Here is a 14,727-nt window from a genome sequence, read left to right on the forward strand (position 1 = left end):
ACCCTTTAGGTTGGCTAAAATAAAAAAGACTATAACAAGTGTTGACAAGGATGTGGAAAAACTGGAACCCTGACACATTGCTGGTGGGATTTTAAAATGGTGTGCCCACTTTGGAAAACAGACTGGCAGTTCCTCAAAAACACCGAGTTACCTTATGATCCTGCAGTTCTGTCCCTAGGTATATACTCAAGAGAAATAAAAATATATGTCCACAAGTAACCTTGTACATGAATGCTCACAGCAGCATTATTCATAATAGCCCATAAAAGTAGAAACAACCTAAATATTCATCAATTCATGGGATGAATAAACAAAATGTGGTATATGTGTATAATGGAATATTGACCATAAAAAGGAATGAAATATTAATATAAGCTATAACATGGATGAGCCTCACAAATACTATGCTAAGTGAAAGAAGAAAGTCACAAAGGACTTCATATTCTATGATTCTATTTATATGAATTGTCCAGAATAGGTAAATCTATAGAGAAAGAATATCTCTATCTAGAGTTGGTGGAATGACTGTTAATGGAGAGGGGGTTCCTTTTTGGAGTGATGAAAATGTTCTAAGGGTAGATTTGGTGATGATGGCACAACTCTGTCAATAAACTAAAACTCATTGAACTGTACATTTTATTTATTTATTTTTGAGATGGAGTCTTGCTCTGGGGCTGAAGTGCAGTGGCGCAATCTCGGCTTGTAACCTCTGCCTCCCAGGTTCAAGCGATTCTACTGCCTCAGCCCCCCGAGTAGCTGAGATTACAGGCACGTGCCACCATGCCCAGCTAATTTTTGTATTTCTTAGTAGAGATGGAGTTTCACCGTGTTGGCCAGGCTGGTCTTGAACTCCCGGCCTCAAGTGATCCACCTGCCTCGGCCTCCCAAAGTTCTGGGATTACAGGCGTGAGCTGCCATACCCGGCCTGAATTGTACATTTTACTTCTATGGTATTTACATTTTAGATTATATTAATTATTCCTCAATAAAGCTGTAATTTTAAAAAGCAGGCTAGGCGCAGTGGCTGGTGCCTGTAATCCCAGCACTTTGGGAAGCTGAGGCAGGAGGATCACTTGAGCCCAGGAGTTTCAGACTAGTCTAGGCAACATGTCAAGACACAGTCTCTACTAAAAATTAAAATTAAAAAAAAAATTAGCCAGGCATGGTGGTGTGCACCTGTAGTCCCAGCTACTTGGGAGCCTGGGGTGGGAGGATTCCTTGAGCCCGGGAAGTCGAGGCTGAAGTGAGCCGTGATTGCGCCACAGTACTCCAGCCTGGGCGACACAGCAACACCCTGTCTCATGGAAGAAAGAAAGAAAGAAAGAAAAGAAAAAGAAAGGAAGAAAGAAAAAGCAGATTGGAACTCTGGAATTAACAAGAAGTAGGACGCACGGAGCACTTCCGCCTGAGTGGAGACTGTGGATCCGCGTCAACCTGACTACCTAAATCACAGGCCAACAAATGGTCTTTCAGTGGTCAGTCCCTGTAAGATCTGTGGCTCTCAGCTTCTTATCTTAGGGGCTGTGGAGGAAGGACATGATTATGTTGATTTAAACGCTGAATCTGTTCCCTTGTGATACCCATCCTCGCAAAACTTTGCTTCAACCACAAACGAGGACCTTCTGTACCAGAGAGGCAATAACCACAGTGAAGCTAGGAAGAAATGCAGAGCACCCCAGCATATAGTCCATAAGCTTCCTGAAGTGGGGGGCCTCAGGCATCGCTGCCTCCCCAAAGAGGATCAGGCCCAGAACAGTATGCTCCAGAAATAAGACTGGAAAAAGGGAAAGAGGGGCCTCAAGTCCAGGAGACCAGCGGCTTTCTGAACGCGCACCTGCCAACCCACTTTGGACAGGTCATGATGGACAGCGTGGCAGGAAAAGAAAAGGTCACTGTCTACCCAACACATGAGAAACTGTTTCTCATGCCTCACGTCCCCACTCCGTCCCCACCCATGTTGTCTGAGTCCCTCGGTGTCAGAAACACTGCTAAGAAATTTAAGAAATTCTGTTAATGAGTTTAAGACATGTTTTTAATGATTAAAAGTCAGTGACTTGTGAATAACCATGTAACTTACAAACGCAAGGAACTCTGAAAGTGTGCAGTACCACCGATCAGAAGAGAAAACCAAGGGACCCGAAATATGCTTTAATTAAATTTTCTTTTAAAATGTCACTGGAAGGAACATCTTGGGAAGACGGCCTGGCCGACCGCCGTGTGAAGGGCAAGCCACTCTGGCCGAGAGGGAGCCCCACACCTCGGTCTCCCCAGACCGGCCCTGGCTGGGGGCATCCCCCTAAACTTCGGATCCCTCCTCGGAAATGGGACCCTCTCTGGGCCGCCTCCCAGCGGTGGTGGCGAGGAGCAAACGACACCAGGTAGCTGCCGCGGGGCAGAGAGTGGACGCGGGAAAGCCGGTGGCTCCCGCCGCGGGCCCTACTGTGCGCGGGCGGCGGCCGAGCCCGGGCCGCTCCCTCCCAGCCGCGCGCCGCCGCCCCCGCCCCCGCCCCCGCCCCCATCCCCACCCCCAGCCGGCGCCCGCGCCCGCCCCCGCCCCCGCGCCGGGCCCGGCTCGGCCCGACCCGGCTCCGCCGCGGGCAGGCGGGGCCCAGCGCACTCGGAGCCCGAGCCCGAGCCGCAGCCACCGCCTGGGGCGCTTGGGTCGGCCTCGAGGACACCGGAGAGGGGCGCCACGCCGCCGTGGCCGCAGGTCAGAGTACGGGTGCCCGCGGCGCTCGGGCCCCGGCTGCTGGCTGGGCGGGGAGTGCTCAGGGAGGGGGCGCGGAGGGCTGGGGCCGAGGGTCTGGGGGCCGGGGCCGAGGAAACGGGAACTGACGGGGTCCCAGACGGATGAGAGCTGGGGAGAAGGGGGTCTCGGCTGAGGGGTCCGGGGCTGAGGCAGGGTCATGGTCCGGCAGGACCCGGAGTGACGGGTCGCGGGCGGGCGGCTCACGGGTGACCGGGTGAAGGGGTCTTGGGCTGAGGGCACCCGGGCTGAGGGTCGCGTCTACCGGAGCGCGCACTAGGGGCGGAGGGCACGGGCACAGAGAGCCGCGGCCGGTGCCGACTCGAGTGGACGCGAGCCGGTGCGTCCCGGCTTCCAGGACAGACCCCCTCGGGAGAGCGCCGGGTGGGCGCGGAGCCGGGGACCCGGGGACCTCCGCGTCCCCGGCGGAGGTGCGCAAGCGTCGGGAGCCGCTCCGGGGGAACTTTGGTGCAGGGTGTCTGGACCCGGGGAAGCGAAGATCCGCGTGCGTCCGTCCTGAGGCCGCGCGGCACCCCTGCTGAGGAGGAGGTCCCGTTCGCTGTCTAGAGCCCAGGGGCGACCGCCGCGTGGGGACCGGGGGACCGTTCAGCGAGGGGCGCGCTTGTAGCTGGCCAGGCCCTGTCCCCTGACGCGTTGTGCTGGCCCTACGCCCGGCGGAGGGGCTGGGGACGGGGACTGGGTTGCTCCGTGCCTCCGCGGATGGAGCGCGCAGCCTGGACCCCCAGCCGCACCCCGGGGGGCTGGAAAGGCGAAGTCGCTGCTTTGTGGGCTCCTGCACGTGCCAGGCGCTGACCACTCCTCTTGGGAGCCTAACTGAGGGGGGTAGAGGCAGCAGAGGTTAACAGAAATCTCAGGTCCCTTGGTGGAAGGTGGGTGTGTAGTTGTGGTACTTTACGCCTCGGTGTTTAGGGAGGAGCCTAAGGTAAGGAGTCAGAAACGGGGAGTAACCGAGCTGAGGCTTTTATATAAGGTCAGTGGTAGGTAAGGAAGGGGCCTTTACCTCTGCTGGTGACCAGAAGGCTGCATTTCTGCATTCTGCTTAATTCCCTTTCCTTAGGTGAGTTGGCTCACTCTCATTGCATTTTGTTGGAATGTGTTGGTGATAGGTCCGAAATTTGCAAAATGATTGTATTATCCTTATATCATTTTTTTTGCAGTGCTCTTGTTTTATAAGAATCCAATTCACTTGGGTCTTAGGCTAACGGCTGTAAAAAGAGCGTCATTGTTCTAAAAGAAATCAAGTCAAAAATAGTCGTCTGCCATGAAGAAACTAAAATTTTTCTTCTTTTCCTTGCAAGATTAGGGACAAAATGTAAAGTTTATTTGTGTAAATTATCATTTGGATATAAAACCAGACAATGATAAACTGAGTTGTATAATACCTATTCCTGGAAAACCTCTGATTTTGAAGTACATTATTTTAACCCCAACTGTTTCTGTCATTCGTGAGACAAATTGTTAACTGGATTTGTTAAGAGAACAATGAATAACTTAACTCTTTGAAAGGACCTGGGCAAATCTTCGACGGGTTTCAGGTATTTTATGGCAGTCTTTCTGTCTATTGCTAAGTGATCGATTGCTGACTGAGAACAGAAGCAACTGATGGTGCTAGATGATTTAGAAAACCTTTCTGGTATAGGGACTGGCATGGACATTCACTGTGGCTTTTCTCTTAAAGAAATACCTTTCACTCTTAGGGGAGTTTGACAGAAGACACTCATAGATGCTACCAGTTAGCATTTGGAGTAATATATCAAAACATTCTGTTCAAGTTTTAAAGTAAGTTTTGTGTAGTATATTTTCAATCAGATTCACTTTGGAATCAAATACACTTTATTTGATTCCAAATAAAGTGTATTTGAATATTCACTTTAATATACGAAACTTTAAAGGTAATGTCTCAGCCAAAAAGTGAAGTGTATTACAAAAGTTTACATTTTTGTCTTCCTGTGTACTTCACATAATTTTTCTCCCTGATTTAAATTATATGATATTTGATAGTTAACTTGCTAATAATTATGTCTTAAGAGATCTTTGAATCAACTGGTGGCCATCTCAATCTTTTAAAACTCACTTGAAGGAAAAAAGAAACACTAATGATGTTTTTTTTTAAATCAAAACTTTTTTTCATATTTACAGGTTTGTTTCTAGTTCTTAAACAATAACTGCTGTAAAACCATGGCATCAGTGAGGTATAAAGTTTTGTAGAATCCCAGGCTGAAGACTTTTTAGATGTTGTTTTCTCATTCCTTTACGTTAAAAAGAATATAGTTTCTTTTTAAAATTAAAACTAAAATGTCCACCGGCATCATATTCTTTATTGAACTTAAGTGCTTTGAAAATATTTTTGCGATTGATATTTTTAATGATAAAATATAATATTTTCTTTGAAGGACTAGTTTCCTAAATGTTCATTTTTTTCGTATGTTTCAGAACTACTTTTTAAAAAATTCTAGATTATGCTTTAAATTGCAATATTTCTAAATTCCTATGACATTTAAAATGTATACAAGAGAAAAGGTGTGACATGAGGAATATGAATTAGAAGTGGATTACTAATGGTCATAGTGAATTGTTTTTAATCAGTGTTATATAAATATAAACAAATACTTTTTTCTTCTGTAATTGTCTGACAATAAGGATGTTAGCCACTAACCTTAATTATCAAGATAATTATGTGCATGAAAGCTGTGTAAAAGGCACAACCGTGGAACATATACAAGTATTAATAATACATTTCATTTAGTTTTCAGGTTATAAAATCGTTATTAATAACAAGAGGCTTTCATGAAGTAGGAAAATATGTTAAAATGACATTTTCTGAATGTTTCACACATTCTGGCCCACACTTTCACTTCTTTCCTAGCATCTATATATTCCCAATGCATAGGACAGAGTTGGTCATTCTAATTGTGGGTGTCTTTCTGCTGGATTCATTGTCACTTGGACTTGGAAATACAGTATGTCATTAGGTGTGGCAAATGTACTGGAAGAAGTTTTTGGTCTCATAGGATTCCACTAAATAAATATTAGCTGTAGAGGATTTTTAAAAACTCGCTAATAGAGAAAACTTGGTGAAGTCACTAGTGTGTAAGCGTAAACATATGCACCTCCCACAACTGAATTTCTAATTTGCTTATTTTTCCTGGTAGATCTCCACTTTGCTTACTCTCTCTTAACATCCCAAAGCAACAAAAAGCGCAGTGATTTTAATTGCTTACAAAGGTCCTTTGAAACGGATCTAATTTGACTCCACAAAAGAATAGTAAGAGTGGTGAACAACCATCTTGCAAGTGTAGATATCCCCAGCGTATCAACTTCAGTTAGTTTCATAGCGTTCTAAATCAAAAATTTAGATTTAAGATTATTTGAAATCTTCTTGGAAGTTCTTACTTACTGTTTGCGTTTTCTCAAAATACAGAGGTAGATTGGGGGAATAATATAGTATATGTTTTAAAGCTGTTATTTAACTAAAATGTCATGTTTTAAATTTTATTTAATGCACTTAAAGTAGGTTCTTGGGATAAAATCTACTCAAATGCAATAGGCCATGTTTTGGGGAAAACTTTTGTAGACGTTTAGATAATATCTGTCACCAATAATAGTATATGTTTAAATTATTTTGTAAAAACAGATTTACATATTTTTAAAATTTCTCTTCAACAATAAGTACACATCAATGTTTTAATGCCGAGAATTTCATTCAGAGTATGACTGTTTACATTTTCAACTGTTTCAATTATTATAGCTTAGGCAAGTACCTTATCCTTTCTCTCAATTTCGTCATCTTTGAAACGGGGAAAGTGTTGCAGTTATTATTGCTTGCTCTTTTGCTATGATTTTAAGGCTTTATGAGCAAACCCATGTACTTTAAATGATATGACCATGACCCTGAATTTAATTGAGCTGATATTCTGAAAAGAACCTTCATGAATATCTATGTCATAGCTAACTCTTTTACCGATGTTAATAGTTCACTGTAGTTCAAACCTCAATAACTTTGAGATTGTTAAGATTGAAGATGATGCTTCTCATGTGGTGATCAATTTATAAACTGTTTCTGGGAATATTTTATTATCATTCAATTTAAAATTGTATTTTCCATCCCCTGATGACTTTGGATAAAAATCAGCATAGTAATTATTTTTATTCCAGCTTTGCGAGTCCTGTGTAGCCCCTCTTATGTTAATATTATACATCCGATGCATCTAGAAGGCACAGATTGTGTGCTTTTATTTGATAAAGCTCTAGTCTTTGCATATTTTTATGGCACACCTTGTGAATTCTTAACGTATATTCCCCAGGAGCAAGTTCGTTTTATAATGAGGCCTAGGATCCATCAGATCAGAAGACAGTTGAGTGTCACAACTTAAAAGACTAAATAGTGACTTGTGCTTATCGTTAAAAATGGGTCTCTTTCAACAAGCACTCACGAAAAAATAGTGTTTTAGTGACTTGAAAGGTTCAGATATCTCCTAATAACCCACCTATTTGCTAGTAGGGAGTAAGTGGAAAAACATATAATTAACTGTGCACCATCCAAATAATAAATTTTAAATTCTTCGCGTGAATTGTTGATACATATTGTTGTGAAGTGTCTCCTGCTTAAGAAAGTAAGGGACTTGGACTGAATATGCCAAAGAGGAGGCCTCTGCAAGCGGTGTCTTGGTGATGGGAAGTTACTGGTAACAGCACACGGGGTGATGGGGTGAAGAGGCTTGTGTGCGTGGGCCCGGGGGCTGAGGATTGTTGGAGAGGACTTCTCCCACCCTCTCTGGGCCCCAAACTGCACAGTGGACTGGCAAGCCGCTCTGCCCACTGCAGTGTGGAGCTACAAAGCCCAAGTAGGGACTTCACTAAAAGGATGCGGAGGCGAAGGCAAAGAAAGGCTCATGCTGGTGCATGTAGGTGGGCTGAGTGTCCCTGTCGGGGAGTGGGGAGCCGTGTTATCTTCCACTGCCTTAATCCTAGTGTAGGCTTTCTCAGAGTCATTGCCATACCTTCAACTGTTCCAGTGGCCAGGCTGTTCTCAACTTGAAAATCTTTTGTGGGACAGTGCCATGAATTTTTTTTCCTACTGCGATTTTTTAGATATAAAGGAATTGAATCCATTAAGTGGAGATTTTAAACCTTCCAGTCAGGATTTAAACTAGATTGTGTAAGTTCAGTTCAGTTGGATTCAATATCTGTTTAGGAAGCATTTTTATTTCACTTCATTGATTTTAGAAAATAAATTCATTGCTTGGTTTTAACTATGTCACTATTAAAAAAAACCACTTTAATTTGTGGACTCATCTGGGAGGATTATAATGTGTGGATATGACATATTGAGTCAGATTATCTGACCTTCTGAGAAGAGTTCAGATTAGCATAAACGTGGGGTGAGAAGTCCTTCGCAGTTTGCCACAGATAAGGAGAAGGTAGATACGAGGGAGGTAGAGAAATAGGGAAATACCCTGAGTAGGAATGTACCAGATCTGTGTATGCTCAACTCCCACAATCAGCAGGTTGCATGATTACTATGTATAGTCTTAAAATATAAGGTTGGTTTCTAAGAATTTACCCTGCTTCTTGGTGACATTGTAGGACATCTCAGTTTGCCACTTAGCACTGTTATTCTCTCTGGCTCTATACTAAAGGAGATAATTTGGGCAAGGGAATGGAAAGAGGTTACTTTTTCATCCTGTATGTTTAAGGAATAAATTTTCCTTTATATCGAGGGCAGTGGAGAAATATAACTGTCAAACTGTTCCAGTGCAATGATGAAGTTCCGGAAGGAACTTCCTAACCTTGACCACACCCCTCTGGCTGTCATACACCTCTTAAAATGTCTTTGAATTTGAATGTCTTTGAATTGAAATTTAAAATGTCTTTGAATTTGAAAGCTTTGGGTCTACTTTTAAAATGCCAAAGTTCCTAGCAGGGTTAGTTCACTAAACCACTATCAGCAAAAATGTGAAAGGCTAGTTGCTTGTTTCCTTGCTACCTGAAAACAAGGCCTTTAAGGAGTAGAAAACAGATTTGGAGTTTGAAAGAGGGGGTTAGGAGAGGGAAACATAAAGTTAATGCATGTCCCAGTTTCCTCATAAGCCAGAAACTGTGAAACAAGATAGGAAAATAACCATTTGGAATAGCAGTGATAGGAAAAGATATATTTACCCATCATTTTTTTTCTCTTAGTCAAGACAAGTCGCAGATCTTCCTTGAACCATTTTTGACCTCAAAACAGTTATTCTGAAACATCAATTAACCTAAGAAATGTTATCACAGTTCAAGTTATGAGCTAGTATTATCTTAATGTAATTAAATATCTGAATATTATCACTTCATTATATCTTGTATTTCCTCTGTGATGTTAGACAAATTATGTGGTCTCTTCATGAGTCAACTCTTCCAGGCTTTAAAAGTAGCTTCCTAATAGATTGAAATGAGAGGAACTTTTCAATCACTTCAGAAAATGATGTGCCAAGGTAGCATAAATAATGCTTAATCCTTTGGCAGATCTACAGATCATAAAATATCATACATGCAGCCAGTCGCAGTGGCTCACGCCTGTAATCCCAGCACTTTGGGAGACAGAGGCAGAAGGATCACCTGAGGTCAGGAGTTCGAGACCAACCTAACCAACATGGAGAAACCCCACCTCTACTAAAAATACAAATTAGCTCGGCATGGTGGCACGTGCCTTTAATCCCAGCTACTCAGGTGGCTGAGGCAGGAGAATCGGTTGAACCCAGGAGGCGGAGGTTGCAGTGAGCCGAGATCACGCTATTGCACTCCAGCCTGGGCAACAAGAGTGAAACTCTGTATCGAAATAATAATAATAATTATTATACATACTTAATTTTATTTTTGCTGAAAATAGTATGGCAAGCCAGTGCATCTCTGTTAGAAATAGAAACTTAGTAGCCACCTCAAAAGCAAGGTCATAATTCTGTGAATCAGCTAATAGGTGGTATTTAGCAGTTAGGTATGGGCTACCCTCGTGCCTCATGACTAATCACATTGCTTACTCGTCATGCATTTTTTACAAAGTCTTGCTAAAGGCTGTGAATCTAAAACAGAGAATCTCAAAGTGTTCCTTACTGAATGTTATTCTTTCCGTCAGTTGATAATTACCTGTGTAAACAAGCTTTTGACTGCATCTAGAAAAGCACCTATATAAATTCTTCTGTTTTATATGGTGGATAAAGTTTATAAAGGAGAACAAACATAAGAATGATGTCAATATAAATGAAGTAGAAACTTCAAAAATCATTTGCATATGTCAAGTATAATCCAGAAGAGTGAAGAAAATACCCAGGCATTTGGCAATATAGGATTACTACATGTTTTCCTAAAGAATTTGGAACTGATTAGAAACATCCTGATTTTATTTAAAAGCAATATAATGTATTTTTACAGTTTGTTTTCAAGAAGGTTCAAAAAAAAATTTTTTTTTTTTTGAGGTGGAGTTTCGCTCTTGTTGCCCAGGTTGGAGTGCAATGGCGCCATCTTGGCTCACTGCAACCTCCGCCTCCCAGGTTCAAGCGATTCTCCTGCCTCAGCCTCCTGTGTAGCTGGGATTACAGGCGCCCACCACCACACCTGGCTAATTTTTTGTATTTTTATTAGAGACGGGATTTCACCATGTTGGCCAGTCTGGTCTCGAACTCCTGACCTCAGGAGATCCACCTGCCTCGGCCTCCCAAAGTACTGGGATTATAGGCGTGAGCCACCGTGCCTGGCAAAGAAGGCTCAAATTTGGTGACTTTTAGGACTAGAGCAGTTTGATGTCTGCAAAAATCTAGATACCAATTTCTTGAAGGCAGGTACTGACTGGATTCTATTCCAGCATATAGCACAATGCTTAGTAGGTACTTAAATGTTTTAGAAAGAAGAAAGAGCTGGTCGTGGTGGCACACACCTGTAATCCCAGCACTTTAGGCAGCTGAGGTAGGCAGATCACTTGAGGCCAGGAGTTTGAGACCAGCCTGGCCAACATGGCAAAACCCCGTCTCTACAATAAATACAAAAATTAACTGGGTGTGGTGGCACACACCTGTAATCCCAGCTACTCGGGTGACTGAGACAGGAGAATCACTTGAACCCGGTAGGTGGAGGTTGCAGTGAGCCGAGAAGATTGTGCCACTGCACTCTAGCCTGGGCAACAGAGCAAGACTTTGTCTCAAAAAAAAAAAAAAAAGAATAAAGAATTAGTCTAAGGCAGTGGTTCTTAAAATGTGGTCCTGGGATCATGAGCATCCTCTGGCAGCTTGTTAGAAATGCAGTTTCTTGGACCCCATCCCAGACCTGGGGTGGGCCTAGCAATCTGTGTTTTAGGGACTCTGCTTTATACGCTGTTTGGGAACTCTTGGTCCAAGATGATTCTTGCACCCCACCTGATAGAGTGGGGCCCATTTGTCAGTGTGCTTTAGATGATTTCTAGTAGGCCTTACCCTTGCTTATGGTTCTTTGCCCTATCTCTCTCCACTCATAGGATCTCTTGGAACCATCCTATAAAACTACCCCCATTGGCCTATCATTTATTACTTAGAAAAGCTCAGTGGTGTTGTCAATAAGCTTTTGTCAAGAGGCTAGCCGGCTCACAAATTAGACCTTGCAACACTGGTTCTTTTTAGCTTAGCATGGCTGCTTAGGAATCCCTAGTCTCCGCGTCAAAGACTACAACTTCAAAGACTGGATTTTATAAAATCACAGAAGATGATCGGCCCTAGAGGACTGGTTCATGTTAAACAGATTTACAAGATATGGATTTGTAAACCTCAATTCCAGTTTAATAACAGTAGAAAATACTCCCTTCCTAGTGATTGTTGATAATAGTTTTTTAATTTTAAAATTCTGTAATTTCAAGGATTGAAGAGATTTACACTCATATATATCTGATGTCACTAAGATTTAGTTCAGGTTACTTAGAAAGCATTGGGCAATGTTTTGTAACTTTTGAGACTTTTTCCAAAGGGCTGGAGAATATAGGAAAAGCCGTATACACAAAGAGTTTCATAAAAGCATTGTTATAAGAACCCATATTTGGAAGTAACTTAAATATCCAACAGTAGGGAAATGTTTAAGTCAATTATGGTATAATCAATAGTTAAAATATTGTACAATTATAATGACAATTTAGAAACTACTCGCAACTCTGAAGAATATTTAAAAAGTAGGATAAAAATGTGTGTGAACTATTGATTGGAACCTTACAAAAATATTTGTATATGAAAAAGTCTGGAAGAGAATATACAAAAGTGACAATAGTTACGTTACAGTAGTGAGATATGGAGGGCTTTTCGTTTGTTTTTATATTTTTCTCTCTTTCCCAAAGTTTATTCAGTAGTATAAAATTACTTCTATAATCAAAAGCATACATTTATAGCTTTTTTTTCTTTTTGGTGTGTCTGTGCTTCTGATAGTAAAGATCAAGGCAATATATGATTTTTTTCCTATTATACCCGAAATTTATTTTATACTAAATTTTATTTCACATATTGGACTTCCCTGTACATTTTACTTGCCTAGTCTCTATTTGGCATGGGGAAAGAAACCCATCTCTGTCATGGCCTCTTAATGTTCTCAGCCATACGTAAGGTTTAATTTTGTTGATTTGTTTGGGTCCGTGATCTACTTGATCTTTAGCATATGCTGGCAAATAGAGCTTTTAAAAAATAGTTTCCAGAGTTACTTTCTTTTAAAGCCCTTCTCTCTTGATTTTTTTCTAATTTTTTTCTATTATGTTCCTTTTTTTCTAAAATTGAATGACCTCATGATAGAGTTACCCAGTTTTCATGCTCCTGACAGAATGTTGCACTTATAAATAGCAGCTGATGCAGATGCACAGAAAGGTAAATTTCTGTTACAAATGGTCATTATGAGCCCTTGATATAATTTGTGATAATAATTTTAAAAATAAAAAGAAATGTAAAATAGCAAACGAGTAGAGGTTTCCCAAAATCAGTGTGAACATTGTGAAAGTTGTATATATGTATAGACACACACACACACACAGTAATAGCCTTTGAATGAATTCTTTTTTCATCTTTTCTGTTGCATTGTCCTAGAAATCCCAAAGGAGAAAGTTAAGTGGTTTTGCCTTTGACAGCGGTTACAGATTACATTTTTCTTGTCACTTTCTTTGGGACTTCTTTTGTGAAACTTGTGGCATGTCCTAGAATAATCTTTATCTTAAAGTTTTAAAAACTTTTTAGAAATTTCATATCAGTGTTATAAATATTTATTCTGTATGCCTCCCCAGTCTGGGATGATTTCATCCTTAATGATAAGCCAAGACAAACTTTAGCTAACAATATTTAGTTTATAGATCTTAGAATGTGTTTATGGGTAAAAGAAACTCGATGTGATGATACCTTAGAGAATAGATCTACTGAGACTGATGCGTTTTATTTTCATTTTTGTATTTTATTTATTTATTTATTGAGACAGGGTCTCACTCTGTCACCCAGGCTGGAGTGCAGTGGTGCCATCATGGCTCACTGCAGCCTCAACTTCTTGGGTTTAAGTGATCCTCCCACCTCAGCCTCCCAAGTAGCTGGGAATATAGGTGTGAGCCACTACACCCAGCTAATTTTTATATTTTTTGTAGAAACAGGGGTTCGCCGTATTGCCAGGCTGGTCTTGAACTCGTAGGCCCAAGCAGTCCTCTGGCCTCTGCCTCCCAAAGTGCTGGGATTATAGGTGTGAGCCACGCGCCCAGCCTGAAGCTTTTTTTAAATGAAGATTTATTCAACAAATGTCTATTGAGTCCCTACTTTGTGCCAAAAGCTGTTTCAGATAAGGAGGATAAAGCAATGAGCAGACAAATTCCATTCCTCCTTGAGTTTACAGTTATTGTTATCTAGATTTAACGAGAACATTTTTCAGTGGGAATGACGGTGACTAAGAGGGGGTGAATGGGCCTGTGCCTTGTAACTAGATGGCATTGCTAGGCACCGTGGACTCAGGTGGCTCTCTCTGAGATTGGTATAGTGTATGGGGAAGAAAATCTGTATCCTTGAATATTTTTTCCCAGCTCTCTTACTATGCTATTATCTTAGGTTATGTTGCATGTATTCTATATTGTATATTATGCATAATATATTTATAATTTCTGTCTCAGTAATGAAGTTATTTCAAAGGAGGTAAAAATGAATCCTTTGCTAATAAGTTATTACTTTCCTTGAAAATCCAAATGACAAGAGGATTATTCACTTTGCAAAAGGATTACTTATTTTTATAATGTTTTCACAGTAGATTTAAGTGGTTAACTATTCAAGTGAATTTAATTTATAAATAAATCAATTAATTTAAAAAAATTATTTACCCCTAAGAAAATGTAAAACAAAGTTCATGGAGACTGTCCCATTAACATCAAAAAAACTTTTTTTCTTGGGAGATAAAGTTGGCTACTTTCTCTTTAAAAGGCCGTTACAAACTTCTACAAGCTTAGAATATAATATTTGCGTAAAAGGAGACCCAGATCCTATTTTAAACGACCAAATTATTTTGATCAAATTACTTACTATAGCTGTTTTCAATGTCTGTATTCACAAATTGTTTACTATTTCAGTTCTGTTTTCAAGTTGACAGAAAATATCATATTGACCACTTAGAAATAAATTCTGAACCACATGAATTTTTTGGGAAAAAATGATAAGGAAAATCAATTTTGATGGACTTTATATAAAGTTAAATAGAATTAATTCTTTCATATATACAGGGCCGTGAAATGTTACAGTGTAACTCAATACAGATGTAACCAAAACCTTCAAATTTTGCAAATTTCACCAGAATTAATTTGTTTGGTTCTGCAAACATTTACCAAATGACCACTCATTAAACCTGCCCACCTATGAACATGACCTTATAAAATGGTGAGACATAGCAGTATCTGACACTGGGCACACAGATTACCACGGCTCAATAAAAGCTGAGAAAATGACTCAGTGATTGAACACAGCGCATTGCCA

General features: G+C 41.0%; 1 protein-coding gene across 5 annotated transcripts in view; it reads left to right on the forward strand.

Moving 5' to 3' along the window:
• Positions 1 to 2,553: 2,553 nt before the first annotated feature.
• The window catches only part of PPARG (peroxisome proliferator activated receptor gamma), a 146,100-nt gene continuing 133,926 nt past the window's right edge, over positions 2,554 to 14,727 (forward strand). For 2 of the 5 annotated variants that reach the window (XM_031009722.3, XM_031009721.3), the window contains exon 1: positions 2,554 to 2,710. The gene's annotated coding sequence lies outside the window, so the exon portion shown is untranslated. Of the gene's footprint in view, positions 2,711 to 2,799; positions 3,825 to 12,539; positions 12,607 to 14,727 lie in introns of those variants that run through there. The other 3 variants (XM_055381018.2, XM_063703644.1, XM_055381017.2) reach the window with 3 other exon arrangements.

The sequence above is a fragment of the Gorilla gorilla genome, chromosome 2 (assembly GCF_029281585.2).
Source record: "Gorilla gorilla gorilla isolate KB3781 chromosome 2, NHGRI_mGorGor1-v2.1_pri, whole genome shotgun sequence".
Lineage (NCBI taxonomy): Eukaryota > Metazoa > Chordata > Mammalia > Primates > Hominidae > Gorilla > Gorilla gorilla.